Source organism: Pantherophis guttatus, chromosome 1 (genome assembly GCF_059756535.1).
Source record: "Pantherophis guttatus breed Tessera chromosome 1, ASM5975653v1, whole genome shotgun sequence".
Classification (NCBI taxonomy): Eukaryota; Metazoa; Chordata; class Lepidosauria; order Squamata; family Colubridae; genus Pantherophis; species Pantherophis guttatus.
In genome coordinates, this window is record NC_142063.1 from 53,939,323 (window position 1) to 53,965,899 (window position 26,577).

The 26,577-nt window shown below is 37.9% G+C and overlaps 1 long non-coding RNA gene across 1 annotated transcript in view; it reads right to left on the minus strand.

Annotated features, from left to right (window-relative positions):
• The window catches only part of LOC117665855 (uncharacterized), a 36,864-nt gene extending 12,695 nt beyond the window's left edge, over positions 1 to 24,169 (minus strand). The window contains exon 1 of the long non-coding RNA XR_009621282.2: positions 24,145 to 24,169. This is a non-coding gene — a long non-coding RNA (uncharacterized LOC117665855). The remainder of the gene's footprint in view (positions 1 to 24,144) is intronic.
• Between the last annotated feature and the right edge of the window lie 2,408 nt (positions 24,170 to 26,577).

The window sequence follows — 26,577 nt, forward strand, 5'->3', positions numbered from 1 at the left end:
TTTCATTGTCCATAAACAGGATAAAGGATAGACAATGGGAACATTGCAGATTCTGAATCTATTTATTAAACAATATCTGAATGTTTTGGATTTAAAGAAATTGAAGGGGCCATTTAGGCAATGAAGACCAAACCCCCTGCTATATTCAGGAATCTTAATTAGAGCCCCTGCGACTGAATACTATCCAACCTTTGTCTGAAGTTTTGCAATGATGAGGAGCCCATGACTTCTCTAGGTAGTTAGTGCTACTGCTGAGTTTCTCTTACTGTTACGATGTTTTTTCCTTACCTTCAATGTTCAGAAAAAATGAGTTGATGCAGATGATATGCAGATGATATGATAATGGATTAACTAGAACTTTATGCAAACTTTCATTACAGGCAAGAAATGTAAGGTTCATTTTTTCACAGCACCTTCTGGACAGAAATACAGAAAGGGATTATGTTGAGAATGGATTGAGTCACCTATTCCATGAATTTCCTACTGATAGCCATATTGGCTGAGAAATCTGGTAATGGTAGTTCCAATATTTCTGGAACATACCAGCTCAGGGTAAAAGTGACATTGTAGAAGGACAATATCAATATTTTGTTGTGGCCAAGTGGCTCACTGCAAGATGGGACTAGACCAGCTTGATTTAGCTGCAGCTCTGTTTTTCAAAGAACATTAAAGATATAAATGCAACTTTGCTTTGTGGACTGAAGAATATCCTAATATTAAAAATGCTCCTACTGATGTTTTTCAGGAGAATTCAGGAGATTGCAGACCTTGAAGACAAAAACAATCCAGAAGCTTCTTCAGTTAGAAGATTCATATTTTAAGGGTGCCAATATCTTCATTTTAAATTGTCTCTGATCTGAAGCAAATATTTAATGAAGCATGTGTCAGGAAAGCAACAGGCTCGGAGAAGCTAACATCTGCTAATTTCTTGCAAGGGAAGGTGCTATCAAAAGCAGCAGAGATAATAGTAAGGGGACCATCCTAGTATTATACATGATAGTACACAAATCCTGCTGAAGAGCTTGTGAGAAATTGTGAACCTGAATCTAGAACAACTCTTCCCAAACTAGTGCTTTTCAGGTTGGCCTGACAAGGTCCAACATTTTTCAGCCTTGCTGCCCACTTATATGGGTGCCATATTGGAGAAAGACATTTATAAAAGATATATATGAAAAATACACAAAACTGGGTTTTTTTCCACTGTTACAGACAACCCAAACAGAATCCAGTCAACCCAAACATAGACTAGGGTTCTCTAACCTTGTGTTCTCCAGAGATTTTGGAGGGAGAAGCGCCAATATTTTCAGCCAGAATAGCTGCTGTAGTTCCTACAAACCTAGAGCACATCATGTTGGGAAAGACTTATGTACACCATAAATCAACAACAGTGACCTGAGAAGAAACATATTTTTAGAATGGCCAAAGGATATAAAGCAAAACAAGCAAGCAAGCAAAACTTTTTGAATCATAGGAAGGCAACTGTTTGTGATTGGTTAGGATATTCATGCTCCCTGCTATCTCTGTTTATCTTTTTCTTATTTCTGGCCCAAACAAAATATTAGGCTTCAATCATTTTCCATTTTTATTCCTCAAATACGCTCATGGTGTCTACATACATTCTTGGAAGTTCTTTGCTTTATATCACGGTAGCTTTCCAAATATATTAAGTATTATTTTTAAAACTTTCAAAAAGTTAAGCCAGGAAAGCAGATAAACACCAAGGAATATTGCTACTCGTGCTCATTGGTACTTCTTTGCTTTTGTAGTCTTAGGATCACTACTGAATTATGGCAATTGCTTGGACAAGTCCCTGCAATTTTCGTGGCAACATTTTTGTTCTTGTCTTCTTCCCAGGATTGAGAGACAATGACTGGCCAAAGGTCAGCCAGTTGGATTTGTGCCTAAGGCAGAAGGAGAACTCACATTCTCCAGATTTCTAGCCTGATACGTTAAGCATTACACCAAACTGGCAGTTCTCCTTATCAAAATGAAAACACTTTCTATGAGTGTTCAAAGCCATAGCAATTCAGAATAAGCCAATTTTCTTACATTCTGTGTGCCAATCACTTAATTTTTCTGTAACTACTATCTACTTGACAATAAATATGCTTTTTCATAATGCCCTTGGCATAGCTTTATTTTGCCTCCAGTACCATCGCTTTGCTCAACTTTAGACTCAATCAAATTTGGCTGGGGAATCAGGGTTTTAATAAATGGGATGGACAGCTGCTTCCTAGCACAGCTCTATCCAATTGAATATTGGTCACTTCTCCCACCAAAATGAATATAGAAGAATCTATGGTCCACAACAGCAACCTTTGCATTCAGGGTACAGAATGTTTTAATCCTGTGATTTTATGACTGAATTCCATCTTTCAGATGTAGATGGGAAAACTTGAGATCAAAGTCAAAAGAATTAGGAGAATATGCTAGGCAGGCACTAATGAATCCATTAGAAGATACTGCAGCCCTCATTAGAATATTTCAATGGATTAAAATCATTTAAATAATTATTGGTTGGGAAATTATTTTGATGATTTTTAAAAAAATCACTACCCCTATGTGATCTAAGAAAGCATTCTCAGTTAATTTTATGAAGTTCAGAACACATTCTGTGTGTCATTTGTAATCATTATAAATTCTGGAGAATTTAATCCTTTCAGGTATTCATTCATTAAGAGAGAGTGAGAGAATTAAGGAACTTAGAATCTACACTCCTAAGTAATTTCTTGCTTTTATTTGTAAAGGGCTGATTTTTCTCTATCCTGGAAGGTGTTTTACTAGCAGCTTCTGTCTGTAACATAGGGACATCCATTTACTCTGCTTCTGCTCATCTTTTTGGAAAAAAGACAAAGTCTAGTTTTACCAATAGAATAAAAATTGGAGAGAAATGGGAAAAGGGTATGATTATTTTCAAAAATAGTCTCTCCATCAAACCCGTAACAGCCGCAGCAGGTTTTGCTCCACACATGGCATGAGTGATGCTAATCTAATTCTTATTTAATTGCATCTTTAAAACACACACCATCTACTTCAGCCATAATGGTTGCTATGGTTACGACACATATGAACCAGTTGCAGTTTCCATAGAAACAGGAAGAAAATGGAAAGTCAAAGAATTAATCCCATAGGAAAATTTTGTTTGATAAAAATAAAATTTTGTCCTGAGCTGCTGAGTATTAGGGAGAAAAACTGGGGGGGGGGGTGTTAGAGGGGGGGGAGAAGCAAATCGTAGGAAAGGATTATGGGAGGAAAGGATCTGTATGCAGCACCAGCCCCAATGAATGGAATTAAGCAGAATAAAGAAGTCCACAATGTCAGAATTGAAGATCCAAACAGTGATATGGCCAAAATATGATAAAACAGGGCAGGCACCATTTTTTTAACTTATACCCTCCTCTTTTCTCATGTATACAATTGAGACATGAAAGACTCTTCTTTTGGGCCTTTCCATCTAGTACCCTGCAGATATGTTACACTGTTAATCATATTACATTGCTGGCTAAACTGGCTTGGGCTGTTGGGGTTTGCAATCTCAAAGCCTGAAAATCAGGATGCAAAAAAAGAGAAAGAGACAGCAAACATGTTTAAATGGAAAGGATCCCTTTTGTAACTACAGAGTCTCCCTTCAGAGTTGATAGGAACAATTGTTGGTCCCTTGTTTGAATTGTGCAGTTTAGGCTGATTGCTATAAATGTTAGGAGTCCAAGGAAAAGGAAATTTCTGAAAAGGAAGTCTTAAAAGTTGTGGGAAGGCTGAAAAAATGATAAAGACTATAAATGTAACAGATATAACAAGATACATGTTAAAAGATGATTCTGTTTTATTTCTGGAGTGAGTATGCTGCTCGTTTAATGTGTGTAAAGACAGCATCTATGCTTGATGATGGGAAAAATGCCATTATTGTTCCTTATACAGTGCATCTCACTGTATAGGGAACAATAATGGCATTTTTCCAATCATTTTAGCTAATTTCTTTTTAGCATTCTTCTCTCTTGCCTATTGTTTTTACTTTTTTTCCTGCACACTGAATAACACAGCTTATCTTGAAAGAGAATAGCCTGAGAGTTATTATCTATATCTATATATCAATATATCTCTATATATGTACATTTGTCCCTGACATACTGTGCAAAATTCTGTTTTGGCACTTGAACAAATGGAGGATGTACATTCCTGATATAAAACATACCACACCGGGGAAGATCCTATAAAGAAGGGAAGAAAATAAGTATATTTCCCTCCCTGTCATCGGTATGGATGTGAAGTAAGACTATGATAAGTTTGTGTTCTTAACCACACTATAAATATATTCGGCTTGCCACTTCTGTTTATCATTAAACTAATGTATTTAATATGATTAACAGTAGGGAAGCAGGGAATAGGTAATTTACACAATCAATTTCTTGAAATGTTTTCTCAGTTTTAAAACACTATAGACACTATATTTAAGAGATAGCTAGTGATGCTTGAGTTTTTGGTGTCATCCTGAAATCTGATTATTAATTTAATAGTTATTTAATATTTATCAATGAAGGTATATGTTCATTTGGAAATGATTTGGTATATATTAGATCAGGGGTGTCAAACTCGTGTTGTCACAGCGTCGTCATAAGACGTATCATGACTTTTTTCCCCTTCACTAAACCGGGCGTGGGCCTGGCCAGCACATGATGCATCTGGTCCATGGGCCACGAGTTTGACACCCCTGTATTAGATAAAATGATAAGGGAATTAATATAAAAAATTAATTTCACCCCAAAGCTCTCCCCATCCGTGCTCCTCCTCCTTTCCTTCTTCCTCCTCCTCTGTGTTCTTTTAATCTCATGTGAATCTTAGTCTTGAATCCTGATCCATGGTTCTCTTCAAAACAAGGGGTTGCTGGGAGATACTCAATAATTGTAAATACATTCAGAACAATGATAGGCTTGCTGGGAGCTGGAAAAAGAACTTCACCTATCCCACAGCAATCCATGGCATTTTTCTTTTCAGTACAAAAATGGGAAGAGTGCTGTATTAAATGATCTACGATCCACCTCTTTACCTGCATGTCATTCCTTCTCATTATTGGCTTTGGCCTAATATTTAAATATAAGGCTAACATTCCTTGAAGCAACAGAATTAATTTTCAGTAGAAGATTTAACTATATTTCTTAGAGTTCAAACAATGTTCAAGTCAAGTTCAATGTTCAGGACAAAAACTTCTTTACATCTTATGAATTTGTTCATACTGTAGTCCCTATAGACCAGTGTTTCTCAGAATTCCCCAGCGCTGGCTGGGGGATTCTGGGAGTTGAAGTCTACCCATCTTCAAGCTACCAAGGTTGAGAAACACTGCTATAGACCATTCTTATGGCCTCCTTTCTTTCAACAATATCATATCATATATCATATTGTATCTCTATCTTTATCTTGTATTATTTTCACATGTTTATACTGCATGGTCTCCAAAAGCTTGATGCCATAATAAATTAGTAACCTGCATAATGTTCAGTGAAAGGGTGACAACTGGACAGCTGAAAGTTATGTAAACTAATACATCACTTCAGAACAATTTTAATTCGAATGATGCAACAGAACATTATATGTTCATATTTACTTAAATAATTTTTCCTAGGCCAAATATCTCACAAGGGATAATTCATTTATTTCATTGGGCTTATATGCCATTTCACCTGTAACTCAAACAGAACGGCTTATATCCTATTCCATGAGGTTCTAACCTATCCAATTCCATAAGATTAAAAATATACATAAAAGTGAATTACATAATAGGCATCACACAGTTCTACTGGAGGGAAAATAGACTGTTCAAACTATATACCACGTTCTAGGTGGAGCACTTCCTGAGACATCTGTCCCCAAGTTCTCCTAGGCTGCATCTTTCTGAAGCTCAGTAATGTTGGGGCTACACAGATCTCAGGAGAAATGCTATTCTCCTGCTTTTTCCTTCCTTTGTTCAATAAGCAGCATTTTTAAATCATAGCCGATGAGGATTTTTGTTTCTAGATGAAACACTGGATGTTATCTAGTGATGAATCCCTATTCTGATTAGAATAGATTTTTTAAAAAAAGATTAACCACCCTTTTCCCCCCAAATCAATAAATCAGCAGGCACTTTTGAGCCATTATAATTTCTCCCTGTTGCAACCCCTCATATTTATACATGGATTTCATCCATCTCTTTATGGCTTGTTTTTCTTGTTCAAAATAAAAATCCAGTGTGATTCTTACTGAAGTCAATTGGACCAAATTCACAAAAGGAACACATAGGGCAGAGAGCTCCCATTCAAGGGAATAATAATAATACCCTGTTCATGTTTACTACAGTATAGAGAGAGTGGGGAGAGAATTCTTATTCCAAAATAAAATTTTCTCTTATTACTTAGGAGCACATCCAAAAGTCAGCCCTCAGGATATAAATATTTATGTATTTTGCATATGCAGCAGATGCAACATTTCCAATTAACTGTCGATCTCCCCCCCTCCCCCCATTTTTTTCCCCTTCCTTTGCCTGCTGCTGCTTCAATTCGCAATGCAGTAAGAGTGAAATATGGATGGGGCCTGCCTGATAATGCTGAGCTCAGATGTCTTGACTTAAACATTTGCTAGGGATCAAATCTCATAGCTTGGAATGGTGATTTATGGTGAATAGGTTTCCTATTTCCCTCAAGTCTTTTAAAATTTGGGTGCAGTTTTGAAATGCTTTAGTGTAATATAAAAGTCAGCTTAGAATCAGAAGTCAAGGGTGCATAGCCAGCCCATTTTTCCCCAAGGCTTCTACAGCTGACTGATTTCTGAGCTCAAGACACACTGATAAAGCTTCCCTCTGCCATGAAGACTGCATGCCATCTTTCCTTTTTAACGATCTAGTGATTATTATTTGCATCAAAGCAACCCAACAGGCAGTTTTCGATCCCGATAGAAACACTTCTAGAAATAACTAGTTTTATTGTACAAAAGTATATAGGCAATGTACTGTATCTTGTTTTAGATTCAACCCAAAACAAATATTATTTAGTGTTGGGGCTGAAAGAGAGACAACTTTCAGAAGGCAGTACAAATCAGTTTTCAGATTTTGTGTTGCACTTTTGAAGTACAGTAAATCCTGATCTGCATCATGCCCATCATAATAAAAGAGAAACTGATAGTGGTTCTAAGAGAGGGGTAGGTGGGGTACTACTCTTCTAGGAATTTTTCCGTGCAAAACATTCTCTTCAACATTTTGTTTAATTCAGTGTTTCTCAACCTCATACACAATATATCTGGGGAAGGGTGCTCTAGAGCAGTGTTTTTTAAACATCAACAATTTTAGATGTGTAGATTTCAACGCCCAGAATTCCCTATCCAGTTGCCAAGATACAACTGATTTAATGTTATACCGTAAGAGACATATATTAAGGATGAAATAAAGGAAATACTTAATCTCCAAGGCTTTTCTCACACTGACTGTGAATGTCCTGGCACGAGATTCTTGATTTCACTTTCAAAAAAATATATTTGCTGGAATTTATACAGCATGTAATCTAAAATGCAAGGCCCCTTGAGTGAATCCTGAAGGTGGTACTCTTACATGTTGTTTCTATAGCAACGCAAGAACCACTTTAAAGTTATCTGGGCTGTAGTGCTATTAGATGTGGCTTTCTGACTGCAGAGATGCAGGCCTGTTTGTTGCTTGCATTCTCTTTCTACAGATTATTTCTTTGCTAGTAATTTTTTTCTTTTATATCTATCTGGCTCTGCTACAGTGAGGCAAGGTCATCAAGTGAAGACCATAATATTATGGCTTAATAACAGTATAAAAACATGCAGCCTCCCATCACAAGCAAAGAAGGGCAGTGTGAAATTCATCTGGTTCTAATTTAATTACAAATTAATTCAATTTGCAGGACTTCCTGAATACCTGCAAATTACAGCATTTTTTAAAAGATTTTTTAAAATCCTGCCTTTATTATTTTTATATATAACTTAAGGAAGTGGACATACTGACTACTCCTTCCTTCTCCTATTGTCTTCAGAACAAGTCTGTGAGGTGGATTGGACTAGAGAGAGTGACTGGCCCAAAGTCACCCTGCTACTTTTTGTGCCTAAACTGTACTAGAATTCATGGTCTCCTGGTTTCTAGGGCAGCACCCTAGCAATTTATGGGAATGACTCTTTTTTCAGTTAGTGCTCACTCCCTCAGCTGTCAAGAGTCCCGAAGAAGTGGGGAGGGGAAAAAAAGCCTTCCCTATCACTTCATTCAAAAGGAAAGGAAAAGAAAGGTTAAGCCAATAAAAATCAACACCACCAAGTTTTGTTCAACTCTTGGTGACAATAAACATGCCTTTGTAACTTTCTTGGCTATAATATAGATGTGAACTAAAACTGCCTTCTCCCAGGATACTTTCTCAACTTCTTAGTCTGGTCTATAGTTCTTGGGATTTCCTGTTGGTCTCCCAAATAAATAAAATCTGATCTGATCATGCTCAGCTTTTTGAAATTGGCTAGACATTGCCACTGTTGTAACTGCTAAAATAAATAAGTAAAGAAATAGTTAAAACACAGAATAACAGAGTTGGAGGTCTTCTAGTCCAACTCCCTGCTTGGGCAGGAGATCCCATTCCTTTCCAAACAAATTGTGTTCAATTTCTTGAAAACCTCCAGTGAGGTTTTCCACAACTTCTGGAGACAAGCCATTCCAATGATTAATTGTTCTCGCTGTCAAAAAATTTATCCTTGATTCTGGGTTGGATATCTCTTTAATAATCTTCAACCTGTTACTTCTTGTCCTGGCATCAGTGCTTTGGAGAATAGGTTAACCCCCTCTTCCCTGTGACAGCCCTTCAAATATTGGAAGATTGCTATCATGACACCTTTAGTCCTTTTCTTTGCTCCAGTAGACATACTTAGTTCCCGTAACTGTTCGTCCAGAATGCTAATCATCTTTGTTGCTTTTCTCTGCACTCTTTTCTAAAGTGTCAACATCTTTTCTGTATTGTGGTGACCAGAACTGAATGCAGTATTTCAAATATTGGCCTACCAGTTTTCATCCCAGGACCTAAAAGTAGGGATTATGAAATATTTTATTAATCCAATAACTACCACAATCTCCAGTTTGCAAAAGATTAGCTTTGTTCTACTTTCAAATAAATCTGAAAGATTGATGATGATGATGTTGGGTATTGAAATCTCTGCCAAGCTCTGAGAGCACCAAGGACTCCATTCTTCAACCCTGAGCTACATATAGTTAATTTCTCTCCTATTCAAATAAATTGATGTGGCACGTCAAAAAAGCCAACTCAGGTTTTGAAATAGACAAATGTCAACTGATAAATCATATCTGGAACTAATTTTGTATTGGTCCAAATCTTCAAATGAAGGTGCCTTTATTTAAAGAGTTACAATATGAATGGCACATAGATAAAAGAGTTTTTTCAGGCATACAAAACTAGGCATTGTAATAGGGTCAAGGATTGTAATGAGCTATTTTGATGACACAGTTTGCTTTGCAGAGATGCATCATATAGTCTCCCTATAGCAAAATGCTTTGTGGAAGCATGCTATTTTTCTCCATTATTTACTCCACCCCATTCCCATTTATTCCATTATAGCAAACTAGGGTATCTCTTCACTTTCCAGATTTGCTTCAAAAGGATTTTTTTTTATTTCCAGATAAGTGAAGCTCCTCTTCAAAGATTCACATAGCATTAGCTAAGGTTGCTAAGTGCAGTGCAAATATATAATGTCTAGTCAGGTGCCTGCTGGGAAATACATCTGCTGTATTTCTAACAATGATATCAGGCAGCTGGTTATTTTATCCAAGAGGATGATTCTGCTCAGCAGTGGAAAAGATAGGTGCCATATGCTTGTTTTTGTAAACATATTTTTTGGGGAGTAATGCATCATTGAACCAAGATAATAGATCAGTGCTTTTCTCTTGAGCACTAATCATTTTCTGAAGGAAGGGTCCCCCCCCCATTTTAAAACATCCTTTGGCTTATTGATTAGCATTGATGGATTTTGTAGTCTAACTTATCTGAAAGGCACTAGCTTGGGGAATGGAAGCTTGACTAGTTTGCTTTCAGTTTTACTGTTTCCAATAGGGTTTATTTTATCAGATTTCCCATTGAAAGATTCTTCTTTTTTCATACCTACTTGTATAATCTCTTCTGCTTTAGTGACATTCAGTAACTGAGTTGGAATGCTTTTCTTTCCCTTTACCTGGGTTAAGTAGAAAGTCTTTTTTTTAAAAGCCATCCTATGGAATGAGACCATTTGGTTCCTTTTGACCAAAGGTATCTCATAGCTTCTTTATTTTCACACATAGAACTCAACAGAAATTGCTCATCTTAAGAAAAAAGCTTAGGTTTAGGGGGCTAGAGTTTTGATGGTGACAGGAATTTGCCAGTAATATATAAAACATATTTTTAAAAAAAAAACAGAGAGAGAGAGAGAGAATGAAAAGTTGTTGAAAGAAACAGGGATGTGAAATCTTTTGGTGATGAAATCAAAGAAAGAGGCAGGAAGGAAACAGATGACAAAGTACTTGAAACAGACACATTCAATCATTTTTTAAAAGTTTTTGTGCTATTTCCACCATAGCTCAGCTGTCAAACTTCCATCTGTCCATTATGTCAACCCTCCAGCATCTATGGAGGCACTTTTAATTCACAAAGCTTTTGCTAATTCCTGGGGACTGCTGAAACCATGAAGAATTGTGACTGTAGGGTGGAAGTGATAATAATAATATGGGAGAGGTGGAAAAATCTGCTTCCCTTTACAGTCTCTTAGAGCAGATAGCATAGACAATTTATCTCTGCTATTTCAGTATCTTTCACAAATACACATTACAGAGCACTTCAAGCAAGGATACTGTTCCTCCAAATTGATTCAGAAAAAATGCTGCATAAGTGCAGCAGTTTCCTGTTATTCATTCCAGCAGGCCATTTTTTTCAGATTTCTTCAGAAGCCTGAAATAAAATTATTGCTGCATCATTACTCAGATTAAGATTACCAACTATATTCCTTAAAGTAATGAAACCTTTTCTTCAGGTTTGTACAGAAATCTGCAAAAAAAAAAAAAAAAAAAAAAAAAGGAGGGAAGTCTATCATTAACAGCTGAGATGTTGTTTATGAGATTTGAAGGATTTCTCCATGTCAAATTTGAAACATACAATATAAGGTATCTTAAGATTCTCTGTTCCCTTCCTGTAATATATGTAAATTTTCATTTTCTCTATTTCCCAAACATTGGACTATTTAAGCACTATTCACAGAGTTTAATTTAGAAGAGGAAATGTGGTTGGATGGAATATGTAGATTGTCTTTAATATCATCTCTTTGTTTGTTTTCACCAGGGTGGATAAAAATCAATGATTTTTTTAAAAAAAAATAAAAAAAATCAGATTTTTTTGATTTAAATTGGATTTTTTTGATTTGTATCAAATTTATTTTAATAAAAAACTTTTGGGGTAAAAATCTATCGTAAGATAGTTTTCTATTTAAGATACATAAATAATTTAGTTTATTCAGCATGAAATGGAGCTTAGTTATGTAGCATGAGGCTGTATATTCTGCAACACTGGGACTATTGGTGAGTCAATAGTGGGTCAAAGGAGTAGCAGAGATGACAGTTGCTCTTTAAAAAATATGATTTAAATCGAGTTTAATTTAAGTTAGAATTTATCTAACTTGTTTTATTTCTATATTAAATTTTGTATTGATATGTTTTATTTCATGGCTGTTCACCGCCCTGAGTCCTTCGGGAGTAGGGCGGTATACAAATCTAAAAAGTAAAGTAAAGTAAAGTAAATCAAGCCTTTTTACTAGTGATTTAAATCATGATTTAAATTGTGATTTAAATCAAATCCACCCTGGTTTTCACTATAGATTAGTTAGCAATAAGCACAAGGGACCGTCAAACAGTGCTAGTGCCAAAGCTCCACTGAACAACTACTCCAGTTCCAAAATCCTAAACAACTATTTTTATTAGCCAAAAATAATTTTGCAATAGTTCCCATTCAAACAATTTTGAAGGACATTTCAAAAGGGAAAGAATTATACATTTCCATGCAAAAAGACACCCAAATCCAGATTGCAAAAATTAGGATGACAACTAGGTAGCAGGAAAGAGATGCAGAAAACTAAATCTTCCCTGCCATCTAGTGCTCCTCTGGGAATTTGAAACCCAGACTTGGTAGTCCTAATATGTGCCTTTTTAAAATGTATTTATTTATTCCACCTTCATTAATTTTTTATATAGGCAAACATACTTAGTACTCCTTCCTCCTATTTTCCCCACAGCAACCCTGTGAGGTGGGTTGGGTTCAGAATGATTGACTCTGACCCAGTCACCCAACCGGCTTTGGGTTGGGTGACTAAGGCGAGACTAGAATGTGATCCCCTGGTTTCTAGTTGAGTAACCTTAATCACTAGACCAGGGGTGTCAAACTCACGACGACACGTTGTCGTCATGTGACATATTGCAACTTTCTCCCCCTTCGCTAAAATGGGGTAGGTGTGGCCATGGCGTGATGCATCCGGCCTGTGGGCCGCGAGTTTGACACCCCTGCACTAAACCAAACTGGTTCATTTATGTGAAAGGGTTCATGAATTATTTCCAACATATTTCCAGCAGAGGCAACAGAGTATCTTTATTTTCTTCTATGAAGTGAAATAATGGATCGCATCTGTGTGTGTTTGTGAGCACTTTCTTCCCAAGCACTAATCAGGATATGCATATACATATTATGTCTCCGTGTTGGGGTCTAATCACAGTAGGTATATATGTGTTCTTTGTGTGTTTCTTTCTGCTCTACCCTCATGTTGTATCTGTATGTTTATTTGTGCTGCATTGGAGACCACAGGGTGGAATACATGGAACAGAGCAGTTGACAGGATTTGACCTCATGAGACATGGATATGAAATTTGAAATCTCACTAATTAAACAGAATTAACTCATGGTTTCTTACCATCCACAACAAATTTACTGTTTTATACATAGTAGTTATAGGATTGATTCATGATACTGTAAACATGCAAATGAAGATCCTGACAATACAAATATATGTTAGCTGTGGAGCAAGGTGAAGAGTGAAACATTGGAGAGTTTGTAAGAAAGTAATGAATGACAAGGTTAAAAGAGTTTGTAGCTTATCAGGTGTAGGCAGAGATTGATCTTTAGTGATCACATTTTAATAAAGAGTTTCCCAGAATATCTGGCATATATTGAGTATTCTGGATTCTCTTTGGATCAAGTTGCATTTGGGCTGAACTGTGATGAGAATTGGTCACAGCCATTATTATACATGGGGAAATCTGGAGTGATGTTTCATCTAAGAGACATTTGAGACAGAACAATTCCACACTTTAGCTGAATTCCGTCTCTCACAAGGATGTATCAAAGAATCAATTCTGGAATTGAAGTATTTATTAAAGTTGTACCATGCCACAATCCAGTGTCTCTCAATGGCTTGCACAATGTATAATATACCAAAAATATTAAGACTGGTATAAATGGAAATGATAAACAGCAATAATAAATTCCTTTAACTAAAAAAAATGGCATTAACAACAAATAAAAATAAATAGAACAAAAATAAAGGAGTGAAACAGGATTGGTGCAGTTTCCATTGCATACAGTCGTATTTTTTTTTTACCTCCACTTTTCATTTGCAGGCTTCTTGCACCACACCAAATTTGGTGCCCTTCCATTTTGGCTTTGGAAGACAGATTGAAAGTCCAAAATCCTTTCTATAACTTCATTCCAATGTTCCATTGTGTTGGAAAGAAAACAAAAGCAACACACAGTATCCAAATAATACATGTCAATTAAGTTCTTTATCTTAAAATATAAGCAAGAAAACTGTGCCCTTCCAGTATTGGGAAGCTTTCTCTCTGAAATACAACACTCTAAAGCCCAGCAAGCATAACCAATAGTAGGGATTGTTGGGAACTATAGCAATAGTTGTTTGAGACCCAGCAGCTAGGAAAGTCTCCCTATCTTAATGTTCTATTTACAACAGCAAAAAGACTTGAAATATAAATGCAGGGAAAAACAACAGCCCTGAAATGTTAAGTTCTCTTTCTCATAGCTGAATTAGAAGGCTTGAAGATTTGCTGCATGCACACGGATGCCAGTGTGTGTGTATGTGCACACGTGCGTGCACACACAAACATACATACCAGCAATTTCTATTTACTACTGTTTGTCAATTTCTGATCACATTGAGCTAGGTCTCAAGTCTTGAGATTGGCCTGTGGATCTGGTAGATGCTATGACAGTGCCTGGTTTGAAAGAACTTTTACTATCCAAAATAGAATAGTTCTGGAAGACAGTGCACAGAAATTAGAGGAGATTGGGTGAGTCTATACCAGCTTAAAATGGCCACTATCCACTAGCTGTTGAGCTTCTCATACATTGTATGGTTCTGTACCTGTGACACTGCAAAACAACTGGTGATTTGTGATAAATTATACCCATGTTTGTTGTGAAACACTATTTTAACACCAGAACACTGGGCATGACTTTAAACTGCCTTAGGTATAGGTCTGGATCAGTGGTGGGTTGCTCCCGGTTTTGACCGGTTCTATAGAACCAGTAGTAAAACTGACAGGAGGCTCCGCCCACTGACCCTGACATCATCAGAAGTGATCTGCACATGCGCAGAAGCAAGGTGCGCAAGAGAGCAAAACAAGCGCGCATGTGCAATCCTGTTGCAAACCGGCAGTAAAGGTAAGTAGAACCCACCCCTGGTCTGGATTGTAAAAAAGGAACATCAGGACATTATATCATTAAAAAAAATTGCTGGGCATGTTTATGCCATAGTTAAATACCAGTGGGGAAAAGCTGTATGGCAGGGAATTAGCCAAAGACTAGAATAATGAGATATGTAGTTTAAAATAAAATAGAAATTACCTACAGAAATTCAAATAGAACGGAGAGCTATTTAATTAACTGAGGAGGAATATGAGGGTAGAGAAGAGAAAGGGAAGGATTTAGCTGAGGGATCTGAATGCAAATAACTGAGCAGCTGAGACAGAAGGCAGAAGAGATTGAAGTGTGAAATAGGGCTGGACTACATTACCTGTTTGAGGTGAAAAGAATATGGATGGAGAAGATTATCCTTCAAGGTATGTTGTGTTCCAGTTTTGTAAACCAGAACACTTTAATATTATCGTCCATTGTTATTCTAATCCTCTAAGTACATACTGCTGAGGATATAGAAAGTTTATGATGCAGGATTAAAATCTATCAATGGCTTCTAAAGTAGCCTTAAGCTGCAAATTTCTGCATGCAGCATAACAACAAAACTAGAGGGAGGAAAAAAAGAGGTAATAGGTTAAAAAATCAAGGTAATAATGAAAAACTGTTAGTGAGAGATGAATTCTAAACTAACAACAACTTTTACAGAAAAAAATTCCTTTTTAAAAACTTAGTTTAAAGAGGAATATCTCCCCACATTAAACTGCAGGAAATATGAACAGATTAGTATCAAATGAAAAACATAAAAGAGAATGTACATTTACAGTATGTGCAAATTCTATACAAGCAAGAGATAGACCTGGCATTCCCACGTCACATAAAAATAAAAATCCCATCTGATACATTTACCAAAATGCACTTACTTTATTGCTCTTAGCATAGAACACCTTCAAATTGCTTTTCAGAAAGCCGAAACAAGTAATGTGAAAATTTGGAAAACTCAAAGCGCATGAAAAGTACTGCTACTACTATTACCATCATTTAGGTTTGTAGGGCATTCCAAAATTGTTGTTTTTCTGCTGTGACAGATTAATGATTCCCTGTTTGGAAACGGTGTTCCTTTTCTCATTTTCCACCTACTGCACCATTCAAAAAAAAAAAGTGTATTGATATGTGGCAACCATATCCTTGGAGGGTTCTTTGGATTTCTATATTACTTCTTACCATTCCTGTTCTCCTTTGGGAATTTTGGTTGAGGCATTGATGCTGAATGAGTGTGTATTTCTTTCCTATACTGGAATTCTCTGTTTCGACAAATGCATACAGGGGCAGATACTGTACTGCTAAAAACTTTCTCAAGTACTTGAATTTGCCAATGCAATGGGATTAATTGCTAGGGTGCCTGCAAAACTATTTTATCATTTCTGCCATTAAAATTGTTGTGATACTCACTTATTTTAGAAATGGCCATTTGTATCTCAAATAATCTTCATTCTGGGAATGTCAACTGAGTACAATATAAAAATTCACCTGTATCTGAGGAGCTGATCCATTTACTAGACAGTGAATTGCTACCTAATATTTCTCCCAGGTTTTTACTGTGTTGGTAGAAACTGTCTCTCCTGATTAATAGAGTCCATTAATCACATGATAATGTTACTTTGCTGCATCACTGTATATTGCACAATGCGAATTATTTTCTTCCATCTGCAATATTGTCCCCAGGATGAGAAAATTCCTAGTCTCTCTCTCTCTCTCTCTCTCTCTGTGTGTGTGTGTGTGTGTGCGCGTGTATTACAAACACTTTATTGTAATTAAAACAATTTCACGCCCACCTATTAGCTTAGAATAGATTCTTCCCTCACCTCAGCAGTTAACTATCAAAATGTGAAATAAATTGATGTACTTTATTTTTAAAAGGCAATTCTTATGTTTTGCAATTTTTGTCAGTATTCAGTTTTAGACTTCACTTTGATTTGCAATGACGACACAAAAAGAGCTAGAATGAATGAAGCAGAAGGAAGAGAGAGAAAATAAACGGCGCACCACCCGTTTTGGGCTCTATTTTTCATTCCACAGCTGCTTTCCACCTTCCCTTGCTCTTGTGGCTGCCATGCTGAAGGATATGCAGCCCCCAAGAAGAGGAAAAATGCTCTTATTTGGGGAACCAAATCTGGCTAGAAAGATTTTGCAGGAGGTCCAGAGTGGCAAATCTAGCAGGTGAATGAATCCACCAGAAACCTAAAGCAGGGAGGGGAAGGGTGTGACACGGAGGATTTAGGGAGATAATAGCTCTTTCTCTGTTTTGCTTGAGCAAAAATTGGAGCTAGCCAATTACTCGCTAGCTAGCCGACAAGGTGTATTGATTGAGCGGCAGCGGCCGAGGCGGCTGCATATCAAATCTCTGGCCCCGTCTGCCCGGCTCTCGCTTTTCATTACCCTTCGCTCCCTCCCCCGCCGCTTTCCCTGCTCCCCGCTCCGTAGCAGCACGTGGACGGCAGCCAGATGAGGCGACGCAAGCCTATCGATCACTCTGCTCCCTCGCTCTCGTCACCATGGCAACCGCAGCGCTCTTTTTACCTGGCCCATTTATTTCCCCCCCACCACCCCGATGACGATGGCTTTGGCAAAGGGCTCGGCGAGCCAGTTTGTAGCGTTGGGCCGCGGGCGGGGGGGCAAACGGGAGAAACCGCTGTGATTTTCACTCTTTATTAAAGTGGGTGCAAAATGAGCCGGTTGCTAGAAATTTGAGATTCCCGGGTAACAGAGTCAACACAAGTGGGTATGAATACACATTTGGGAAACAAACTTAGGAGAGTGTTTCCATCATAAGATACATAACGTATCTTTTCTTTTATGTACACTGAGACAGTGGTGGGTTTCAAATTTTTTTACTACCGGTTCTGTGGGTGTGGCTTGGTGGGCGTGGCATGGTTTGGTGGGCGTGGCTTGGTGGGCATGGCAGGGGAAGGATACTGTAAAATTTCCATTCCCTCTCCAATCCAGGGGAAGGTTACTGCAAAATCCCCATTTCCTCTTGATCATCTGGGACTTGGGAGGCAGAGAACAGATGGGGGCGGGGCCAGTCAGAATTTTTACTACCGATTCTCCAGAACTGGTCAGCACCTGCTGAAATCCACCTCTGCACTGAGAGCATATGCACCAAGACAAATTCCTTGTGTGTCCAATCACACTTGGCCAATAAAAAAATTCTATTCTATTCTATTCTATTCTATTCTATTCTATTCTATTCTATTCTATTCTATTTATTCTATTCTATTCTATTCTAAAGAGATGCATCTGCCGGCACGTTCCATTGGGTGGGTTTTTCCTAATTAGAGTTTTGCCAAATTTTATTATTGGGAGTTTGGTATTATAATCTGAATTGGACGGTTTCTTGGCACAATTGAAAGTGCTGGCTATTATTATTTACCATAACTAAGGAAGCATAAAACCTCTATAGAGTATTTTAAAAAGAACTAAACCCCATAGCTATGTATAGTAACAAATTTACAACAAAGAAATCAATCCAGAGTTGTCACTTAAGAAATCAGGCTCAAATTATCCTACTTCAGACACGTTAGTGAAAACCTAGCTGTATGGAAATGCTTTAATGCTGGAAAAAGATAGAAGGAAAGAGAAGAGGGTGGATGGACTCAAGTTATAATGGCAATGAGTGCCCTGTTGGGAGACTTCAGAGAGCCTAGGATGGGTTATAATGGAGAAAATCTATGTGGTTACTAGAAGCTGAAAACACTTGATGGCACTTCATGATGTAACCATTAAAGTAGTCTTCACAATATGGATGCTCACCTTCTTTGCTTCTTTTATTACTGTACTGTTTTCACTTTTCTTGTGAACTGTCCAGAGTAGTTGGGAGTTGGGTCATACAAAGTGAGTAAAATCAATCAATCAACCAATTTTAATATGTGATCATATTTAAATTCTCAGAATTCCCTAGTCATCAAGGCTACAGCTGAGAATTCTGGGAAATAAAATCCATACTTTCAGAAGGGCATACTGGAGGTAGGGAAACATCAGGGATATGTTTTTAATCTGCATTGTCATTGTCAAAATAGTTGTTTTCAAGCCACGTTCCTTTTAAAAATCTAGTATTATTGCATTTATACTCTACCTTTCTGTTTATTCTAATACTCAAGGTAGCATAACAATAAAAAACAGAAAATATAGGACGAACAATACAAAATGAATACAGTTAAAATCATAATTAAAAGCAATAATTAAAGTACCTGGTTATGGTTTTATCTTCCTAAATAGGGAAATAGTGCAAGCCAAACATATCTCATTAGAGAGTATATTTGATAGCCTGGGAACTATATGAAATAATGCCTTTTCCTGTGTATCCAGTAGTTGACTCTATACGATTTTGGTAAAATGCAAGGGGACTAATAGGTGATACTTTTGATAAAATTTGCTAGTCTGATAATATGTTTTTAAACTTCAGATTTTTTAATTAAAAGTAAAGAAAGTAAAGAAAGCAGGGTATGATAAACTATTCCTTTTGCACACAACATTCTTGTACCTCATTAAACACCTGCTGAGTCCTGATCTTTGTTTGGACATATTACATTGCTCCTATGAGACTAGATGGGTCAGCAAATCTGCCTCTCTATTTGGCCTAATTAGCCAAGAATCACCAAGTGACTAATGCTAAAATCATTATCTCCTAGCACTATTATCATATTCTTGGCCACTAATTTGGCCAAGGCAGGTTTTCCTAACCAGATGTCTTGAGTCTGCAATTACATCATTCCCAGTCAGCTTCCAATGCTTGTTGTAAATACTGGGAGTTTAAATATCTGAGACTTGGATCACTTGTGAGTGGATTATTGTAATCTTTTGAGATTACATGAAAGATATTCCTTTCCACATTGTCAAGTTTTTAACTTTAGGTTGTGGATTCTGGATTCTATTCTATGGTTTACTGCTCTATAGTATTTGCAGCATGAGTTTCAAGTTACAAAACTCGTCCTCTTTTACCATTTTACAGTTTTCCCCTTGTCCCCTTATGCCTCTTTCTCCTAATGGAGCTGAAGGAAGTTAGCACCCCCCCACCCCCCCAGAAGAATGAAATATTTTAGGATATATTAAAAAGGCAGAATATTATATTTCCTTGGATGAGAAAAGGAGAAACATGTTTTAAAGACAAAACAGCTCCCTGCCCCCCCCCCACTCCAGCTACAGGGTGAGGGGATTAAGACATGGCCCACAGGACATGATAGGATTAGCCCTCTACCCATCTAGCAACAGAACTCAGAACATGGCACCTGGGAGATTGCTTCACTCAGCACCATTCAACCAAGCTTGGGACTCAAGAAAACCTACAAAGTTACCCTTGTATGGCCCCATGGGAGTCTGACAACCAATCAGAATACATTTCTTATACAGGAACAGGAAGCTCCAAAGTGGGGCCTAAGAGAGGGCATAAACAGTGGTGGGCTCCAAATTTTTAAACAACTGGTTCTCTGCCCTAATCACTGGCTGGCTGGGTGGGCGTGGTTGGATGGGACTTGGCTGGGGGGGGTCATGTGACTGAGTGGGAGTGGCCAAGTCTATGTCACTTGTGTGGGTTGTACCTGTATGGGACAGGCAGTGTTGGGGAAGAAATCCAGGGGTCTACGGTGGAGGGGTGGGAGGAAAGAAAGATCCAACATATCTCCCTCCCTCTCATTCTCTCTCTCTCTCTCTCTCTCTCTCTCTCTCTCTCTCTCTCTCTGTGTGTGTGTGTGTGTGTGTGTGTGTGTGTGTGAAAGAGAGAGAGACTGCGTCAAGCTAGACTGGGAAAGCTAGCTGCGAGAAGAAGAGAAGCTGGGTAAGCTAGAACCAGATGCTTCCTGGGTCCCCTCATCGCAGAAGCAGCAACCTCACACTCTCCCCTCTCTGCTAGCCCCCTTCTTCACACAGGATTGTCCAGCAGCGGAGACAGAGAGGGAGAGGGCAGTGGCGGCTGCTAGCATTGAGGGGAGAGTGCCACACAGAAACGGGAGCACACAGAAACGCTGCCTCCTTCTCCCTCTCCATCTCCATTGCTGGGCGATACCGTGTGAAGAAAGGGGCTAGCAGAGAGGGGAACAGTGTGAGGTTGCTGCTTCTGGGACGAGGGCACCCGGGACACATCTGGGTCTGGCACACCTGGCTTCTCTTCCTCTTGCAGCCAGCTTTTTCAGGCCATTTTCAGACCATTTTTCAGGCCATTTTTGGACCAAATATCGGCCTGAAAAGAGCCCAGAAAATGGCCATTTTTGGGTGGTTTTTTTGAGCCATATTCAGGCCAATTTTTGGGTCAATTTTGGCCGGAAAAACACCCTGAAAACGGCCTGTTTTTTGGCTGTTTTTCAGGCCATTTTTCACCGAAATCCAGCCAAGAATGGCCTGAAAATGGCCGAAAACAGCCCGAAAAACAGATGAGCTGGGGCCAGCTGGTGGTCCGATTTGCTGGTTCTCTGAACCGTGCAGAATAGGAACAACCGGTTCTGGTGAACCGGTCCGAACTGGTAGCAGCCCACCTCTGGGTATAAATCTCTCTCTCTCTCTTCCACGTGCTCATTTTGCCCAGGACCTCAAACCATGTGGTCCTGTCCACCATTAAACCATCTTTCCAAATAGCCTCCATGTTTCCAGTGTCTTTCTCCCCACTTGGAACTGAACCCAGATGGACATTTCTTCCAACAGAGCTTATCCTTCAATCTGCTTTTCAATCTTATGTCTAATGCAGAAGACTATTGCCAAATATGTTTGTAAATCACTTGTTGTATGCGCTACTCCTTCCTATTCCCTGCTTAGGGGGGGAAAAAAAACCTCTTTTCCTCCTTACATGAATTTTGAGTCTTGGTCCCAGAAGGGCTGTGTGTATTTTCTAACTCAACAATAGCTATAGTGCAGTATATTAATGCTGTATTCTTGTATACTTTCCTTTCCTTTCCATGTACAGGGAATTTGAACTCCTACCTGAAAGGATAGTTGGAGACTGGTAATAGTATGTTTTTATTGCCTGTGCTCTTTAGGGCTGATGAATGGGGACACTGTGATATTGTTTGATATATTGTGTGTTAATGATGCAGGAATATATCTCTGCTGAGAATGTATCTCTGTGAGTCTGAGTTCATTTGCTCCTTTTGTGCATGGGTGATACTTGGTTGTCATTGATTTATGTTCTCTGGAAGTGTTTCTGGAGATGTTGGAGGGGGCAGGGAGGAATTGTATCTGCCATTTTTATGGCATTTTACATTTTTTCTACCATGTTATTTCTCCTCCTTGCCTGGATTAATCGCACATACTCATTTATCTTATTTATGGTACTTTTAGAAGATATTGCAGCAATTCTACTGAAATAATGGTTGTATCTTCCTGTCATCTCTCTAAGCTTGAGTGGTACACAAGCACAATGCATTTATGTACTTACCAACAAATGTATTCCATGTTGCTCCAAAGTCTTGGAGTGGCTATCATCAGATGATAACAAGGTAGGGAAAACATGCAGAGCTTTCAAAATAGCTCTGTTCTGATTCCTATAACTGGGGGAGGGGAGGAAGGGGGCATAGAATGGAATAATCGGCAAAATTTTGAACTGCTGAATTGGCATCTCCCATAGGGATGTATTGGAGATTTTTTTTCTTTGCTTTTTTCCTTAATTCCTGGGTTGTACTAGCCCATTTTCAAACTCAGTCTTTCTTTTCCTGGCTTTCCTTTCCCTCTCCTTCCCCCGTCCCCCCAAAAAACCCCTTTGGTTTCATTTTTTTCAGTTTTCAGCAAGCTGTCTTAAGATTGTACAGCTATACAAGCAGGTACAGTCAAATCCTGAAATCCATTACAGAGTTTCAACATTCTGTAGGGTTGGAAAGAATAAAAAACAGAAGACTATAAATAAATAATAACGGGATTAAAGAATTGTATTCCTACTAGTAGTTCTAACTCAAAAAATAATGGCACATTCAGAAGGATTGCAAAACAAATCCATTTATTGTTTTAATCTTCAAAAACACTACTGAAGTGGTGAGCCTTGGTTGCAAAATGGCAGGAGGGTGCAACCCTAAGATTTCTAGGATGGCATGTTTGACCAGAATAGGGCAACTATAGGGAAAGATCTCATTCTGGGTCTGTCCCTCATTAACCCACCAAAGAGAAGAAACCGAAAACATCCATTTATAATTGATTTGCTAGGGTGGTAGAGTCTCTGTGTATGGAGCGTTCTGGCTTTTATTTTCCATGTGCTTGTAAAGCTTTATTCTTAGAGGGAAGATTTTTAGAGGTTTAGCAATAATCCAAGTTTCCTCAGAAATTATTCAGGTGACAATTATCAGCATGCACTTTTGTTAAATTGTCAAGTGTCTGTGGTACCTGAACAATGTTGCATGGTGAAATTTCATTCAAATCCAGGATATTATTATGCAAAAGATGTTGCATTTAAACCTGTATCTTTTGTTGATGTTATTAATAAAGTGTAAAAAAAAATTCCACCTGCCTTTTCAACAAGTTCGTATTTACTGTCTCATTATTTAAGCTTATTAAATATAACAAAATGTAGAACTGTTTAAAATTCAGTACACATACCATCCACTGTCGCTTTTGCCTTCATATTACAGGTTAACTACTACACGCCAAAATATATTTATATCTCCAATTTATATTTGTAGCTACCAACTGTAAAGTTTTTTCCTTTTAAGTTCTTCCCTCCCACACCTCTCCACCCTTAAGCTAAGAAAACCTCTTCTGTTTTGAATTCTTTTGTGTGCAGTTTTATTTTCCAGAATGTACTGAGTTGTCTGGCAGAGCAGCCATCTCCCCCTTCAATATGGAGATTGGGGTAATGGCATGTGTGTGGGGTGGGTGAATGGGGGTGGTGGGGAGTGGTGGGTTCCTGCTGAGCTCCCCAGACAGGGAAATGTGCATCTTTCCTTACACAAGGCAGGCTGCAATTTCCGGCAGACATTTGAGGTCTCTGACATCTGCATAATGTGCTCTGGTTTCCTAGCAACCAGGAACAGCTGTCTGACATTTCCAAGATTAAACTGTAACTATACACGGGCATTTCCAAAAGCCAGGGGACAGATAGGCTTTTCCTGGCTCATTCCAAGCCATGTATGTTTTTCTCATTTCCCAGTCTGAAGAAAGACACTTGAGATCCTGCGATGAGGCCACCACTTCTGCTGAGAAAGCAGATTATGAATGTACATGCTTTGTTTTTAAAGAAATGTGTGGGGAAGGAAAGCCAAACACAGAAGCAGAAATAGTTTAAATAAAACCTCACAAGATGATTCTATCCTTCTCCATTGGATCAGTTATAAAAATCCTTGCTATTGAAGTTTTGGATTCCCACTAGCCTGAGAGGAGATATTATAATAATGCAGCTATAGACTAATTTAGAGAAATGGAGTAGAAAACAAATGTAAATATATAACTTATATTATATAACTTATATAACATGGACATAACTTACCTGAGAGGAGGTCCTATTGATTGCAGCAGAAATTGTTTCTGAATAAAATCCTATATGCATATGCATTCAGGCTAATCTTGAATAAATACACAGGATGAATTATTACATAAATAAATGAACTGACATGGTATGGTTTTAAAATCTGAGAAATAAGCTGTGCTATGCTGATAAACTGACCTTAATAGCCAAAAATTCAAAGGATCTGTAAGGTCTACTAAAAAATGTAAAGGAGCATTGTGGAAAAAATGGAACTAAAATGTAAAGAAGACCAAATTAACAGGTACAACAACTAGAATTGATGATAAAGACATTGAAGTTGTAGATAGCTTCTGCCTTTTGTGATCAATAGAAATTCAATAAAATCAAATCATCAACAGTAAAGAAACAAATAGTCAACAAAATTTGTCAATAAGTAGCACTTGGTAAATCAGCCATGATGGCCTTAAAAATGATGCAGTATTCAAATATTGTGATGTGTCAATCTACAAAGATCAGATCTGTGCAAGCAGTGGTATTCTCTGCAACTATGGAAAAACAAAAGTTGGACTTATTTAAACACAACAGGAAGAATATAAATGGTGTTGAACTTTGATATTGAGAAGATTCTTCAGAATACACTGGACAGCCAAGAAAACAAACCTATGGGTCATTGATCAAGCAGAGTTTGTTCAAATCAGAGTTCTCAGTTGAATTACAAACAATCAGGCTCAAATAATAATACTTCAGACACATTATGTAAAAAGTTAGCTCTCTGGAAAAAGCTGTAATGCTAAGAAAGGTGGAAGTAAATAGAAGAGGACCAGCAGTGGATGGACTCAGTTACATTGGCAATGGGTACACCATTAGAAAACCTAAAAGGTCAAGTTAGGGAGAGATTGCCATAAAGGAAAACTATGTGGATTCTAAGAGTCAAAACTCTTGATAGCTTGATAGCACATAATTGAACAATCAATCAATATTCAAGAAGGCAGATGAATAAATATGTCATCTTTTCATTTCATGAGACACTTCTCTGGTAGGATTACATAGTTAAAATATTTTATCCTACTCTTTCATAGCATAGTTACTTATCTCCAAAAAGATTCTGTTTATTTGATTGGATTAACCCAGGAAGGAATGCTCACTTCTAAGTCCTCCTCAAAAGATTATGAAGTTGGAAGCCTAGAAGCAGATTTCTTGATGGCTGCCCCATAATAGTGGAATGAACTGTTCCCAAGTTCCAGTTGTCTCCTTTTTTTTCCAATTTGGAATAAAAAAATACTCTGATGAGCATTTAGAGCTTGATTTGGGTGTATGGTGTAGGTTGCTTTTTAATGTTCTTATGTTTTAATTAGTTTAAAACATTTTCTATGATCCACCCTGAGTTTGTTGAAGTAGACAGGATTGAAATTATGTTACTAAATAAACGTCAAAAAATGTATTTTCAGTATCATTAGGAGACAGTGAATAACCCATAGATGATCTAACTAGGAAAAAAAATGGTTCCTTTATAATCAGATTTTAAAATCTAAATTGTTTTCTTTAAATGGACTATGCATGGTTGCTGGATGGATTGTAGCTATGTTCATTACCATGATAATCAATGTTTGGTTCACTTTGCTTCATGCTGTTTTCTAGGTTGCTCTCTTAGACTGCTCTTTGCCATACAATAGAAATCTGTATACAGTATTAGCCTGGTGTTCTCTTGCTTGTAAAAGAGAAACACTGAAGATTTTAAATGCCAGAAACACGGGTGAAATGTTACCGGTTTGGACCGGTTCACCCGAACCGGTAGTAATAAAAGCTACTGGTTCAGGTGAACCAGTAGTAAAATTACTGGACTAACCGGTATTTCCGACAATCAGCTGTGCCACACGATTTATATTCGCTAGAAAGCAGCTGTTCCACTTACCTTGGAAAAGGCTTCTTAAGCCTCCTTTTTCACCGCTGCATGGTAGCGCCTGTGGTGCGCATGCGTGTGAAGCGCACATTTGGTGCACACTGCGCATGTGCGCACACAGCATGCATTTGGCATGCACCACACGTGCATGCGCAGTAGCATGTATTTGGTGTGCACTGCGCATGCGTGTACAGCGAACCGATAGCAGACTTCGGAGCATTTCACCACTAGCCAGAAATATTAATCCACTTTGATGCATCTTTGCAACAAAATGGTTTCTTTTAACACAACTTTTCATGTGCCTATTTCAACAGGGAACCATGAATGATTTTTTTCTCCAAATTTGAGAAAAATATATTTTAAACTTTTCATGCAGTTGTAATATGGTAAAAGAAGGATATTGGCAGGATCAGTCCAAGTCATTGCACCAGTTGTAATTTAAATCAAATGAATACATACAAGTCAAGATTTTAGTTTTAGATTTTATATAAAATAAACACATCTTTCAATGATATAATGCCATGTTCCCAGGCTACCTTGAAATCCATTGTTGT